Below are 15,017 nucleotides of genomic sequence, written 5' to 3'. Positions count from 1 at the left end.
ATCACCAAGCAAAAAAAAAATTAATAAATAAATAAAAAAAGCCATTAAATATTTTAAATTTGAATGTGTCAGAAGATCTGTACAACTTTATTCGATGTCAAATCGCGGATATCCCAAATTTACCATAGCGAATGCGCATGTTGCGCACGGACTAAGCTCATTAAAAGTCTTGCTTAAATTAATTGCAAAAATTTTTCAGCTAACAAATTACTGCAAAGCACGGATATCCACACACGTATTTCATATATTTTTAATTCATTATGTGTTGTTTGTGAAAAATCCATTAATTTAGAAAATAAGCAAACCAATAAAAAAGAGCTATTTTTCGCTTTCAATTAAAAAGTTATATGTGCCGTATTCATATGCGTACAGTTTCATATAATTTGTCACGTAAAATATTGTAATGGTTTAACCCCAGTTTCGCGTCGACATTTAAAACTTCTTCCCTCCATAAATATATCAAAACTGAAAAACAGCTGGAAGGAAATTTCGTATCGGCAAAACTTTGCGGGTGGGGGGGGGGGAGGACAGCATTCTTCATTAATTTGTTTCTCTGCTTAAGTATAAACAAACAACATAGATTCTGAAAACAGAAAGCCCAATGAGCTAAGTCTGCGCGCATACGCAGTCGCTGTGGCAAATTTGTCATATCCGCGATTTAACGTCTAGTTGCAACTGTTGGATATGTTTTAGTCTTGATTGAATTTCATTTCCTAAGACAACTTTGGAATAACTGTTAGATCTGTTCTAACCTTGCAATTGCAGTCCGAGATAAACAAACCCTATGAGCTGAGAGCAAGTACATAAGAATGTAGGGAAAATTAGTGATTTTCAAACTTCAATTACTCCGGCCCATGATGTCCCTGGGGGTTGAATTTTTGTATATGTACTCAATGACCCCCCAAAAATATGTATACAAAAAATCATCACCGTAGCCCCCCGGGGGGCTGTGATAGAACCCCGAGAAGGTAAAATTTGGGGGGTAAAAACGAGGGGGAAGGGGAGGTTGGTCAAATGGCACAAATGGCACATCAGTAGGGCACAAGGAATGTGTGTGCGAAATATCAGCTTGATTCCTTTTTTCGTCTGGGCTGCAGCCCTGTCAAAGAAAGCGAAAACTTTTTTGAACAGCGATTTTATAACTTTGATACCTCCTCCCCCTGATGGTCCAGGGGATTGTATTTAGGTTTACGGCGTCAGGGGCCACTAGAGATTGAGTGTACCAAAAATCGACTCCGGGGGGTCTTCATGGGGCTGAGATACAGAGGGGTGAAAAACCCAGAAAACCTCAATTCGTTCTGTCGTGTAATCTTGTTCTTGGTCGCTTTTATTTTGTTTCGTCTTTGGCGGTGGATTAGCTTCTGTTGGCTGCTGACGTTTGGTTTCCTTGGCGGGGCCCCCCCCGGCAACAAAGCGTAAAAACAATACCCTATCCAGTTCTGCACATAAATATTTTCCAGGACAACATTAAATCACGTTATTCGTCTCATTGTTGCTTAGTGTTTAGTGAAAGAAGATGAGTCAGGTGTATGACGCAAATCTGTTAGCATCACCCTGTCTCAGTAAAGAAAACATTGTCAACAGGGAAGCCCGAACTTAAATTTTTAGGAGGGAGGAAGTTCTCAATTTGCCGAACGAAACTCGAAATTTTGCCGAATGATGATAATTTTGCCGAATGGAATTCCACATTTTGCAGTATGATGATAATTTTGCTGAATGGAACTCCAAGTTTTACCGAATGATCATAATTTGTCGAATCGTCAGGTAAAATTCAGAGTTCGTGATTTGTTTTTATATATTTTTTTTCTAAATAAAAATGTTGGATTATTTTTTATTTAAATCGGATTTTTTAAATTTAAATCAGATCTTTTTGACCGTTTTTTAAGTCTTCAAAAATGTGTAGCTCTTATTATTTGACGTTTATAAAAATAACATATTTCATACAATAAATGAATCGATTCAGCTTACTTTTAAAATTAAGATACGTTCTCTAACTATTCAATACATTTTTAAAGATTTATAAATACGTTATAGTGCTTAGATAAGATGTGATTTTGTTTTATGCTTTGCTTGAAGATAAGGTTTCTGTCATCATGTACGTCTTTAGTATAAAATAATATGTTGAACAAATGCTTTCATAACTAGAGTAGCCATGGTGTATAAGAAAATCTGCATATTTTTATTTTGTTCTAAACTGTAATTTTAGAGTAAAAGCAATATTGCAAGAGTGAAAATCTGTTACACACACATAAAAAGGGATCTATGTAGTTTTGCTTGTTGAAGTTAAGATAGTATAATGCAGTGTAGTTAAATTTAGAGCAATATTCTAAAAATGAAATCAACCGATTTTAATTGAAGATTTTGTTTAAAAAAATCACTTGATCCAAATCGGTTGATTTAAATCATGATTTTAATCACGATTTAAATAAAGCTGATCAAAATCAACAAACTCTGGCAAAATTTGCCGAATAAGGACATTTTTGGGAGGTCACACTGACCTCCCGTGACCTTCCATTGGATCGCCCCTGATGCCACAAAGATCTCATGTGATGATTCTTTTCGAAGGATATATGTAGACCTGTAAAGTGGTTAAAATAATATGGCGCCGAAGGGCAATTGCAGAGAATATTACCGCAACAGTGTCCCACCCAAAAAACCCTATCCAAGAAAAAAAGAAGAGCATGTTACGAGCATGTTCATTCATATTCACGATGTTTTCGGCTTCTTTTGCCTGACTTAGTTGCTTCATATGCTTCGTAGCCAGGACATTAGGGACTTGATTCATTGTTGCAAAATGAGATAACCTTGTTATCAGATGAAACCTTGTTCGCATTTCATTTGTCACTTAACGGCCCCTCTGAATCCGAAGTTCTTTTTTGAAGCTCGTGATGCTATCTTTCTGGCTGACTTCACGAAAAGCCGAAGGGACTTGAACTCATCCGAGTTGCTCATGTCGGATGATAAAATATACCTGAAAGTAAGAGATAGTGAATTCAGACAGAAAATGGGGCTATCTGGAACACGATGTCCAAAGTAAAGCGATCAAAATAGAAAGATATCCTTTGAAATTTGGTTTTATTTTTTGAATTGGAGCAAGTGTAAAATAATTTTGTTTTATAGTGTAAGCTGATGTGGGTTATGAAGAGTTTGGAGAAGGGGGGGGGGAGGATGGCACGCATGATACCTTTGTATTTTGTTTTTCATTATTATTATTATTATTTTTTTTTGTCTCGCAAACGCGGTAAAAATAACCTAGTTATCACGAGCATTGAAATGTATCGAGTGTTTTTACTTTGTTGTTTTATTTTGACTTCAGAGCGTGAGAGTAACAATATGGGTTAGTGTATCTATCTGGTGAAAAAGTTTTAATTATAATGTCAAGTGAAAAAAAGAGTTAGAAAGTGTAAATACCAAAAAATGATAAAAATTTTCGAACATTGATATTTTCAGCTACAGATAGTGTTTATGCATTTTACAACCGTTCAAATTAGAACTAAGTAATGAGTGCAGCTGATAAGCACCATTTCTTGATGAAAAGTTGAACTGTGTGTGAAGTATTTTAACAATATTGGAATCAGTGAAATTTTCCAAAAGAACAGCTGGATCCTATTATTTTTAATTTTGCAACAAAGGACTATACTTTTAGAAAATAGGCCAATCCTTGCCCTATTGACACATCAATGGAGTTATGTAATATCTTTTGCGAAACATGTAAGGAGCACTACTAAATTAATTCCAATAAAAATTCTGGGAAGTTTTACAATCCTCCAAACAGCACTTTCTTAGACTCAGAAATAGATGCTTTGGAGAATTCGCCAAAAGAGTTCTACGACTTAAATTAACTACACATTTTAATGCTACTTTAATACCAATGCAGAAAAATGAGTAAGAAACGAGTTCCTGGAGTTTGTGTCTAAACAGAATGTGAATGCGTCTTATTTGATTCTATCCTTTACACCGAATAAAATGTGTATGAAAAGTGATAGTAATGGTTTTCCTGAAAAGTTAATGGGTAATATTGATAACGGTAAATTTTATTTAAATTAGAAGATTATTTCATTGAAGGGTTGTCCATATAAATTGCGTCAAACTTTTTTCAACAAATTGTACCCTGAACCCCCCTCCACCATTGTCACGAAGCGTTGCACTTTAACTTACCCCCTCCCCTCCACTTGTCACGTGCTACGCTGTCTCTCATAAGCATATTGTTTAAAAAGAACGTGAGATATTGCATTTCTTGTTTTTATCTCCCTCCCTATCAATACAAACTGTCTCAATTTCACAAATCCTACTGTCCCTTCAAAGCGTAAAATAAATTGTGGACGACACACCTAAGACCTATTTTTACATGTTTGTCACGACCGTATTTAAGGGGTAGGTTTTTAGGGTTCATACGCCATCCGAAAATTTTCAAAATTAATCCAAACAATGCTTTTTATTTATTTTTTTTCCAATTTCTTTTGAAAAATGAAATTATTATTGAAGAGTTGCACAAAGTCAATGCTTTATCTGCAGTTTATAATTTTATTACAGTCATTGTGAACAAACATCCTTTGTTACCAAACGATACAAAATTTTCCTTCCAATTTTGAATGTCTAACGCTAGCTAAGATATCGAAATTATTTAAATTTGAAAGCGCCAAACTCTATATTTAACATTTCTCAAAATTGTAAAAAGATATGAATTAAAAAAAATATTACGGGTAAAATTATGTGGTGTACACGTCAGATTTATTTCCTTCATTTTTTAGATACGTTATTTTTATATCTGCTCATGTTAATACTCTTAAAGCAGCACTCACTCATTCAAATAACGTGTTGTAGCAAAAATCAATTGAATATACATCAAAATAAAGTTTTTAAATAATCAAACGTTATAAAGTTTGTAAACAATCAAAATAAAGTTTTTTTGATCTTGTAGATATCCCGGGAAATGTGTTTGGAAAAATACTCCCGAATCGAAAGTTTTATTAAGACCTTGATGTTTGAAAGGGAGTAACTTGTAAAAAATTTAAACGAACTTTACATTTGTGAAACGTTTTATGCTGGTTACACAATGTATTTATACTTTGAAGAAAAAAAATGATTTTAGTACAATAAATGATTTTTTTTTACTAGACAATACTTTACTTTCACTCTTTAATTTGTCGCACGCGTTAAACACATATTCCCTTCAGATGAATCTTTAACGTACCGAAATAAATCCAAATAAGATTTAAGTATCTATTAGTGTAATCTGCTTGTGCCATCTAATTTGACTCTGTCGGTATTAAAATAACTCAGCACTGCTCTCAAGACGTGCATTTACACAGCGCAAAATCAATGTACGCCGCTCGTCAGACCGTTATAGCACTTTCTGATCCCCTCCTTTACATATCCTCGACGAAATTTCGTCCGGAGACGCTCTGCGAACAACGTCGTCTTCTTCCCAAAATTACCCTGCCATTTTCATTATCCGGCTTCGGCCCTTCGCTTTTCCTGATAGATGTCCGGGTATAGACTCGGGAATTGGAATCACTTGGGGATCGGGAAGGAGGGTGGGGGAGTAATGGCTGAGGGTTTCGGGATCGCGTCCATCGCGCTTCGTGCCCATGGTCGTAATTAAAGCGCTCAATGGACCATTTGCGCCGTCCGGAACTTTCCCTTCTTGTAGGGAAAATGTTGGAGAAGTTTACCAAATGCCGTAACTTGTGTCGATTTATTGCGAAAAAGCTTTTACAGACTGCCCCGAAGATTTTTTGACAATGAATTATAAGGCCGAGCAGAGCTCTGAATATAGGATCCCAATCTTAAAGACCAAGTAAATTTGGAGTGGTTAAAAATGCAGAGTATGACAATATTATAATAGGAAACATTTCAATCTCTCAAGTAATTGAGATTTCTTATGAAATAAGAGGGAAATCTCTCCTTTTATTATAACTGAATTTATACTGTCGTAGGTAGGTAAACAGCAGCATCTGCAGAAGTTAGTTTTCGAGATATCTGGAGAAACGCGTTTTGTATTCAATACTAACAATGGGGAAATGTTGGAGTTAGACGTTTCTTTCGCGCTTATTTTTCAGTAAAAACCAAATAAGCAAGTGTGTACAATAAAGCTGACGTACAATAAATGACAAAAATGCAAAAAAGAAAGAAAGAAAGAAAAGAAAAATTTGCAGTTATACTTGCCGTATACTTGCTCTGGTCAAAAAGTAACAGAGGGTAAAATCACGTCATTGAAGTTTTGCGTCTGTGTATTGAGGGCAGATATCGTACACAGAAAGCATTGCCCAAAGGTCCAACCTGAGCAACGGAGAATTGTAAATAATCCATAACACAAGAAAATATTTATCGTCTGCAAAAAATAAATAAATAAACAGATAAATGAAATAATGATAACAATATTTAGAGAGGCGAATAGATTTATGTTCTGAAAAAAATTAAAAACAAAAATATACATACATGTATACTCGTATATATAAATAAATGAACAAGTAAAGCATACATGTATAGCAATTGATCACGTAGCTCGGTATCTACCGATTTCCATACGAATAAGACATCCCTCCAGCGCTGGACCTAGTCCACTCGCCACATAAAGCAATGGATCATGTAACTCTCAATCTACCAATAAAAAAGGCAATAGACTGACAGACGTCAAGCCGCGACAAAGTGGAACTTATAAACTCTTGAATGCTTAAACGCACACACACACTGATTCATAAAGAAATGTTATTTAATCACCGATTGCTTCAAACGTCATAATTTTAGAATTAAAAAAAAAAAAAAATCCCACCTTTATGAGAAACGAGAAGAAACTTCGATATACTTTTTGAGCTTCGATTCATTGAAAACAAAAATTTCCCTCCTATGCACGAAGAGCGCATCTCAAATTCTTCTCCAAGCATTCTGTTTTGATTGAAAGATTATTTACTAGACTCATGATGTAGCTTTTAGCGTATAATATTTAACTAAATTACATGAAGTAATGAAAACATTAAGTAAGTGCTAGGATTTAAATAGTGTAATTTTTAAACAGTTTGAAACAAATACTTAAAAAATTGTTTATGCAATAATAATAATAATTATTTTTTTTGTAGTCCTCTTGGTCAAAAAAGACCGTGTTATAAAATGTATTTATGCAGTGGCGTACCTAGCACGAGTGATGCACAGATAGTGATGCTATTGGTTTCATGGTTTAAATATAATTTGAAATATTGTTAAAAAAAAGTCAGAAATAAGGATTTATATTTTACATCAATTCAGGAACCCCGGCACCATCCGGCACAAATGCCTCCCCTCTCCTTACTAATGCTACTGCGTTTGATAAATTAAAATTTTATTAAAATAATCGGAAAAGTTTCAGATTTGAAGTTTTTATATTTTCCATTAACTCGCAAATTCCTTTTAGGTGTAGCCCTTTCCCCACTTCCGTAGTGACACTATCGATTTATGGCACATATTTTGTAAATTACTGCATAATTTTTTCTCAGAATATACTGAAGGATGTCTTTTGCTTTGGGTTCAGGCTGTGAAAAACGACTGCAAAACCCGTTTTTAAAACAAAAATAATGTTTGAGGAATCATTTTACTGTTTGATTATTTGTTCAATATATAAAGTACAAATCGCACATTATACGGAATTGAAAAGTGACACCCAATTATGAAAATGCTTGTAAATCATTGATGAGAGATACTTGGATGCACGTAAATTTTCGTGATCATGAAAAGATTAGCATTCAAGTGGAGGAGAATGTTACCTTATTTACGAAGAACTGCTAAATGATTTGAAAAGCTTAAGCTTCTATCGAATTTCAGTACAATTAAACTCTATGCAATATTCCTACGCTATAAATTATTCAGTACAGTCTCTTCCGGAATCACCTTATGATGTATCCCTGAATTTAATAACAGCTGGAACACTTCCTCGAATGAACTGATGATTATCGGACAAGTTGGATGAACTCTCGGCAAGATACAAAATGTTAGACCTATGACCTTGCTCAATTACACAAAATGCAGCCGTTTTTAAACAATCTTATGAAATAAATTATTCAAGACGAAAACGTTCTCACAGCCAGCTTCAGTATCGTCGTTTATAACTTCTTGCCCCGAATTTGCGGAAGAAAGAAAGTCCGCCGAAGAAAGTGTAGAGCATTCCTCAGCGGGACACCTTTTCAATCCTTGTTAGCGAATGATGCACTGGCACCCAATTCCTTCCTTTTTTACTCGTCCCGCAGTGGCATCTCTTCAATCGAAATGCCAGCGCGTCTTCTTTTATGGCCAATCTTCCTGCGAGAAGGACTGATTGCGCCCAATAATCACCTGCAGCGCGGGAAAAGAACCTAATCACGTGTACTCTTCCTGATTTATAGGAGCTTTGGGAGAGTGGAGAGAGGTCTTATTGAAAATGTCTTTGTCTCCAGGTAAAATACGGGAAAAACCGCTGCCAATAGGGAGATTGATCAAACTAATTTTGACGAAGTAATCTTCCTCATCGTTTAGTGCAAATGATTTTGTCAATTTGCTCGTCGTTTTTTGGTATTTATCTCATACGTGTCGTTAGATGATCACAACCGTTTTTTACTTGAAATCCCAAAAGTCAAAGAAATAATGCACAAGGTGAATCCCCCTCACTCGTCCACATAAATAAAGGAAGTCTATGTTTTAATATATCACAAAAATATTTTTTGCCGTTTAAAATTTGGATTGTTTCAAAAAGATTTTCACGTATAGCATATGGTAAAACAAAATTAATGCGCCGACAAATATATGAAAACCTCTAAGACAGAATATACTACTACTTGGTGCATAATAAATGGTTGTCAACAGAATATTTCTGTCAGCTATTACTGGTCTCTGTGATTAATGTGGAACCTCGTATATATAAAGTAAACAATGCGCTCCTATTTTTCTTTTTTTGCGTTATTACTTCTTCTGCTTGGTTATTATGGTACATGCCTACTCTTATATTAACAATAAACAGCATAATTCATGTAATCTGAGAAAGTGACATGCATCTTGTCTAATCGTCATTCAAATACTATACAATACGTACTTGTATTACTGCAGTTTTTCATAACAAAATTTTGCCGTTTTTTTTTTCTCATGCGTATGCAACTTCGTATTAGCAAACTGTTAAAGAAAATATTGGAATTGCATAAACTTAGAAGGTTTTTGTCTCAGAGATATTATTTATTGTTAAAAACAGAATATGTAAACACTTAGCAGATGTCTTAAAAATGAAAATTTAGAAAAAAAAATAATGGGAAAATAAAAGTTAAGTACAATTTTTAAAGTCAAATTTCTTGGTTTAATGACAATGAATGAAAGCATGGTTCCACTGTTCCTTTCTATAAATAATTGTTAGAGATAATCTCGCAACGTTTATTATCAAAGTAATTTATCAGTGGAATTATTTCTTAAAAACGTTGTAAATGACTTGTTGCGTCAAAGGAATAAGTCAACCACCTTGTGACATTGCATCTTTTTTTTCTCTTTTTTTTTAAAACCTGTTTGGATCCTTCTTGCCGGATATGTTACTTGAGAAAAGTCGATAGATGTTCTAAACCTGTTAATACACAATTTATTAAAGTGTGACTAAAATTTAAAAAGTCCAAGGTTTAAGTGCTTATTTTTTCCGAGTAGTGTATTGAAAACCCGAGACCTACATATTTCTTAGATCAAGAATATTTATCAGCTACCATAAAAATAGATGCTTTATGCAAAGTATAGAAAGGAGTCAAGAATTCTGTGGTGCAAAGCTTGTGTACAGATCGGTTGGCGTGGACGATTGAATCAATCAGTTATCTACATTTTTTCAACTGATATAAATTGTGCATATTTTTCTTCTCTTGCATTTGTTAGTTTTTGCAAGAAATTTTATTAGAAATGTTGAAATTTGTTTTGCAACAACCACTGTTTGAAAATACATTGCGGATAGCAAGTAAAGTAGTGTAATTTCATTTAATTTAAAGCCTATTTAGCGTGTGCTGGTTCATAAAAAAAAAAAAATTGTTTTTATTTTTGAATGGAGAGATAGCTGGTGGAAATTTACCTAGAATTTTACCCGTTTAAGCCCCGTGTGAAATTTACCTATAAGTAGGCTGCCTTATTCGTCGGATATATTTTGAAAAGTTTAAAGAATACAGTTAAATCTTAAGCGTTTGGAAATAATTCTGAATGACTAATTACCATGAATCCTTTGAGCAACTTAAAACTACGTAACTTTTACTGAATGAAACAATTATGACACGAAAATAGTGAAAATGTTTTATACATATGCACTCATTAATGCACTTTTCACTTATTAGTGTTTAATTTATTTAGTAGTTAAAACGATTTTCGAAATCTAACTTTAGAGTTGTATGTCAGTAGTCAGTAACATATATTGCATAAATTTGACATATAATAGTTTGAAAAGTAAAAACTTGATCTTCTCGTTCGAAGTAGAAAGTATTCTTCTCTTTTAAGAAACTTTCTTTAACGATCTGTCTTAAACTTATAGAGCCTTCAAAAAGTGCCATCAAATTCAGTTCTTCGGTTAAAAACTGTTTTGTGAGTTCCCTATATTTTTTTAGTTGAAGAACGAATTCTCTTCGCTTCACTTCACTTGTCGTCGAGGGAAATTCTTACATTACTTTTTTTTCCCTTCACACTGGAAGGGTGATGGCTAAGATATGACTCCGATTCGGTATTTGGATTGAATTGCTAGCTTTTACGAGGCGATCAAACGGCTCGGGGAAGAGGCGAGATCTCCCAAAACAATCCCCGTCCAGCCTCAACACACCTACAAGAAGTGGTCAGAAAAAAAAGAAGGAAACAAAACAAGAGTGGTGGCAATGGGATAGACAGCATTACGCCATCCGGCCGATTGAAATTGCTGGTTTTTTGCCCTCCCTTGTGGAATTCATAAGACGGGCTACCGTAACATGCATCGACCCTGGATAGGATATAAAATTGATGGATTGGCTACTGAAAACGATCTCTTCCCAACCTCTTTTCTGTCCTTTTTTTCCCTTACTTGTGGGGGTGTAGTTTAGATGTTAGGCTGCACCTGAAAACGGATTTCGACATCCATTAAAGAAAAGGGCTCCGGAATAGTTGATAGGTGGGGTCAGGAGGATTGACCACCGGGGATCTGTTACCTTCTCGTAAAAATGGAGTAATGGGTTGAGGAGAAGAAGGAAAAGAGATTTTGCGTTTATTTTTGTCAGGTTTTCCAGAAATGGTCGGCGATTTTGGCGGTTTTAAATTTATTGGGAAGATTTTTTTATTGTACTACCGGGATGTATTCCATGTGGTTAGAATTGTTTAAATTTCGAACATGATAACGCAAATCGTTTCATCATCTCCCTTGCCGCTATAGCTTTAGTTTTCCGTTACTATTTTAAAATTGATTTTTTTTTTTTGAATCGGTTGATGCTTTTGCTGTACCGTTTTATTCATCTAAACGGTATTCTAAAACTGTTTGACAAAATTTTCTGTGACGAAATATTCCGCGAGATTGGTTATATTGAGAGATATTTTGATTATTTATAAATATCATAGTTAATTTATCAATTGCTTGTATTGGGATCACAGATTTATTTTTCTGTAGCATATTGTCTATATTTGTACTCTTACGAGCATTTTGAAACACTGAGACGGCATTTTGAAATAAAAATGGGTTTCTTAAGAAAACATTAAACGTTGCTAAAATCAGCATTAAAAAATGGCAAACTGGGAGACAGAAGCTATGCTTTTACAAAGGGCTTCTGAACAACGTAAGCTTATATCAAAGCAACGCATCAAATTAAATTTCAGACAATACAGTTAAATTTATCAAAAATGTTTATTATATCCTACACAATCATACAATCTACCTAAACGCTGAGGGTATATTAAAACAACGCATCAAGTTAAGTTTCAGACAATACAGTTAAATTTATCATATGCAACACAATCATACAATATACCTAAACAAAACAAGCATGCATATCATTAAAAAAAATATATTGATATGAATTATTATAAATGAATATAGAAAAAATTTAAAAATCGCACACGTTAGTACAAATTAAAGTTATTCATATGTGTATCACAGAAGCGATGGGTTTATAGTTTATGATTAATAAAATAAGATACTACCGTTTATGATTCAATGTTTTCTAATCATCTTAAAAAAACAGCATTAGTTGTAGTTCCATGTTTGGTTATAGGCTCTGGTGGGTTAATGTTCATTAGCAAAAATAATTTATCTGAAAGGAATGGGGGATTACGGAACTTAGCTAACTAGAGCATCTTTTCACATTCAGATAATAAAGTTATTTTAAAACAAATTACAAAATTTGAAAATTTTAACTAAAGCATATTTGTAGTAAGTTTAAAGTATACGCTGATTAAAGTATATATATATATATATATATATAGACATTTTCAAGCAGATAAGACATCTAGAAGTAGTTAAAAATTCAAGAAATACAAAAATTTAAAAAAAAATGTTTAAGTTTAATTAAAATATAATTAGCTCCAGAACGTTGAGTCCTATTGAGTTGAAACTTGTTTTACTCGATTCAGAGTACTAAGAACATATTAAATGCGCATAAAAGCAATGATTTTTGAGAATTAAACTCGGTTGACCAATGAACGTTTTTTTTAATGTCGTTTTCTTTCTTTCGTTCTTTCTTTTTTAGTTCACTTCGACCGCCTTAAGAAGCATAGCTTCAAAAATATTGTTAAACTTAAAATTTTTCATTTCACTTTAACTTTTACCTCCGTTTGTGAAGAATTTCGTCCATACTTTAATGGAACATAGTATGAATATATTCTTTCTATTTCAATAGTTTGCAATCTTAGTTTTTTTTTTTTTTCACTATATTAGAGTTGTAACCTGGTTGCTCTCGACCCCTTCAAAAATGATCATTGATACAAACTTTAAAAAAATGTAAATTAAAAATTCTTCTTTTCCTCGTAATGAAAGAAAATGTTCATTTTTTGTGCTCCAGCATTTTTTCCCTTAGTAACAATGAATTCCCCATTTCTAAGTTAATATACTAGAAATAATGAATTTAGGGTACTTTTCAATACAAATGGCCTAGACTTGTCGTTATTATTGTAAAATTTAATCAGAGAACCTATAAATGGTATATTTAAGCTTATGTTTAGAAGGTAAGTCTGATTTAAGCTTACTTAAACTATTTTTCAAAAAGCAACGTAGCAATGGTAAAAATAAATCTTCCATTTTAATCTCTAAAATTTATTCTCCTAATTCCTCCCAGCCTTAAAAGCTCGAAACTTTCATAAAAAAATTATTAAAATTACACGTGGCTTAATGCAACTTTACATCCGAAAAAAAAAAAGAAAAAAAGATATGCGAACAGTTTCCGCTTCAGTTCTTCCTAATTTTTCTTTTTAAATACCGCCATTTTTTTTTCTCTCTTTTCGTCTTTCAGTAAAACTAAACCATTCCTGCAAGTGAAGAAAATAATTAAATTACATCAGTAGAGATGCGAGTTTTATTTTACCTACCGGTGTCTCTTCGTGTAATAATTAATTTATTAAATAACTAATTACGAGCAACTGACATCGTTTGTTTCGTGCTGATGGCGGTTTTCTTCTCTTCTCATCACTGTTATTGTTGTTCATTGCTCTCGTTTTTTTTTTTTTTTTGTGTGTGTGTCTTGTGGCGTAAATGTGTCTAAAGCCATGAATTAATGAGACACTCGTGTGCTGTCACAAACAGGCTGCTGCAATGCTGAAGAAATTAAAACTGCTTTTTTCTATCTCATTTCATTCCCTTTAACTGTGGATGACGGTTTTTAGTTAGCCAATTAGACCCGGGTATTTTCAACGTGATACTTGCAATTTCTTTCAAACGAAGGAGTTTAACACCGGTTGATTCCATGAAATTATGATTAGCAAAATTTAATTTATCTTCATTTTAGTAGATGTTTAGCTACCGATTGTTCTACGAATTATTTTTTTCAAAATGCAGTTTGCTGCGCTTAAGTGCATAGAATTAAAGATTTTTAAATGTAAGTTTGTCTGTTTAAAAGTTAAAGCTAAAAATGACTGTTGCTCAATAAAATATAGTTATGCGTTGTTTTAAATATGGATACATTTTCAATTAGATGAATGAAGTATTTAAAAAATCATGAAAAACAAAAATTTTAAAAAGCTGCATAAGTTAAATTGAAACTCAGTTAGGAGAGCATTATCAATTGGTTAATAACAAAACCAGATAATATAAAGATATATTGTAGCAGATTTTTTATTTTTAAAACAAATGCTATGCACCATCTTGATAAAGTATATGTAAAAAAAAACAGCTATTAGTAATTTATCTCAATTTATGTCAAATCTAACTTTTACACGATCTTGGTAAAAAATGGAAGCTATTAGCAGTAAATAATCGCAATCTGCTAAAAGAAAAAGAAATCCGTTATTTATTAAGTAAATGTCCTTAACCAGAATCAATTGCATAACCATTTCTGAACAAAAGCTAACTCCAAAGATCATAATGCGTATTAACTTCAAGCGTATGGGTAAAAGTATTTTCTGTTGTAGCTTGAAAGTGATTCATAATAAACTTATGAAAAACAATGACTCGAAATATTAGAGAAGAAAGAAAAATGGCTCATTCCAAAATGTAATTAAGAATGTTCGTCGATAATGAATTGAGCGAAATAAACAAACAACAGTGAAAGAGAACAAAATATTAATGCATTCGCTGAAAACCGATCATGCTTCCTCAAAGATAATTCAAATTTCTGACACACGGTTTACAAATATTGGGTTTGCATTATTTACTATGATGTTTTTGCGGTACAATTAATAAAAGGCAAATATTAAAGACTCTTTTTAAGATGAAATGTAAACTTATTAGAATTGTTTCCATTACAATGAAATAATAACCTTAAAATATTTGCCATGTATTGTCTGATTTTTAGTAAATAAATTGCTTACTTGCAGATTTCCTTTTGAAGATCCAGATTTTGGGACATCTCAATACTTTGTTTTGCTCTCTTGTATTAACTACATTGAAATTGAGTTGAGAA

Source organism: Uloborus diversus, chromosome 2 (assembly GCF_026930045.1).
Source record: "Uloborus diversus isolate 005 chromosome 2, Udiv.v.3.1, whole genome shotgun sequence".
NCBI lineage: Eukaryota > Metazoa > Arthropoda > Arachnida > Araneae > Uloboridae > Uloborus > Uloborus diversus.
This window is presented reverse-complemented; position numbering follows the sequence as displayed.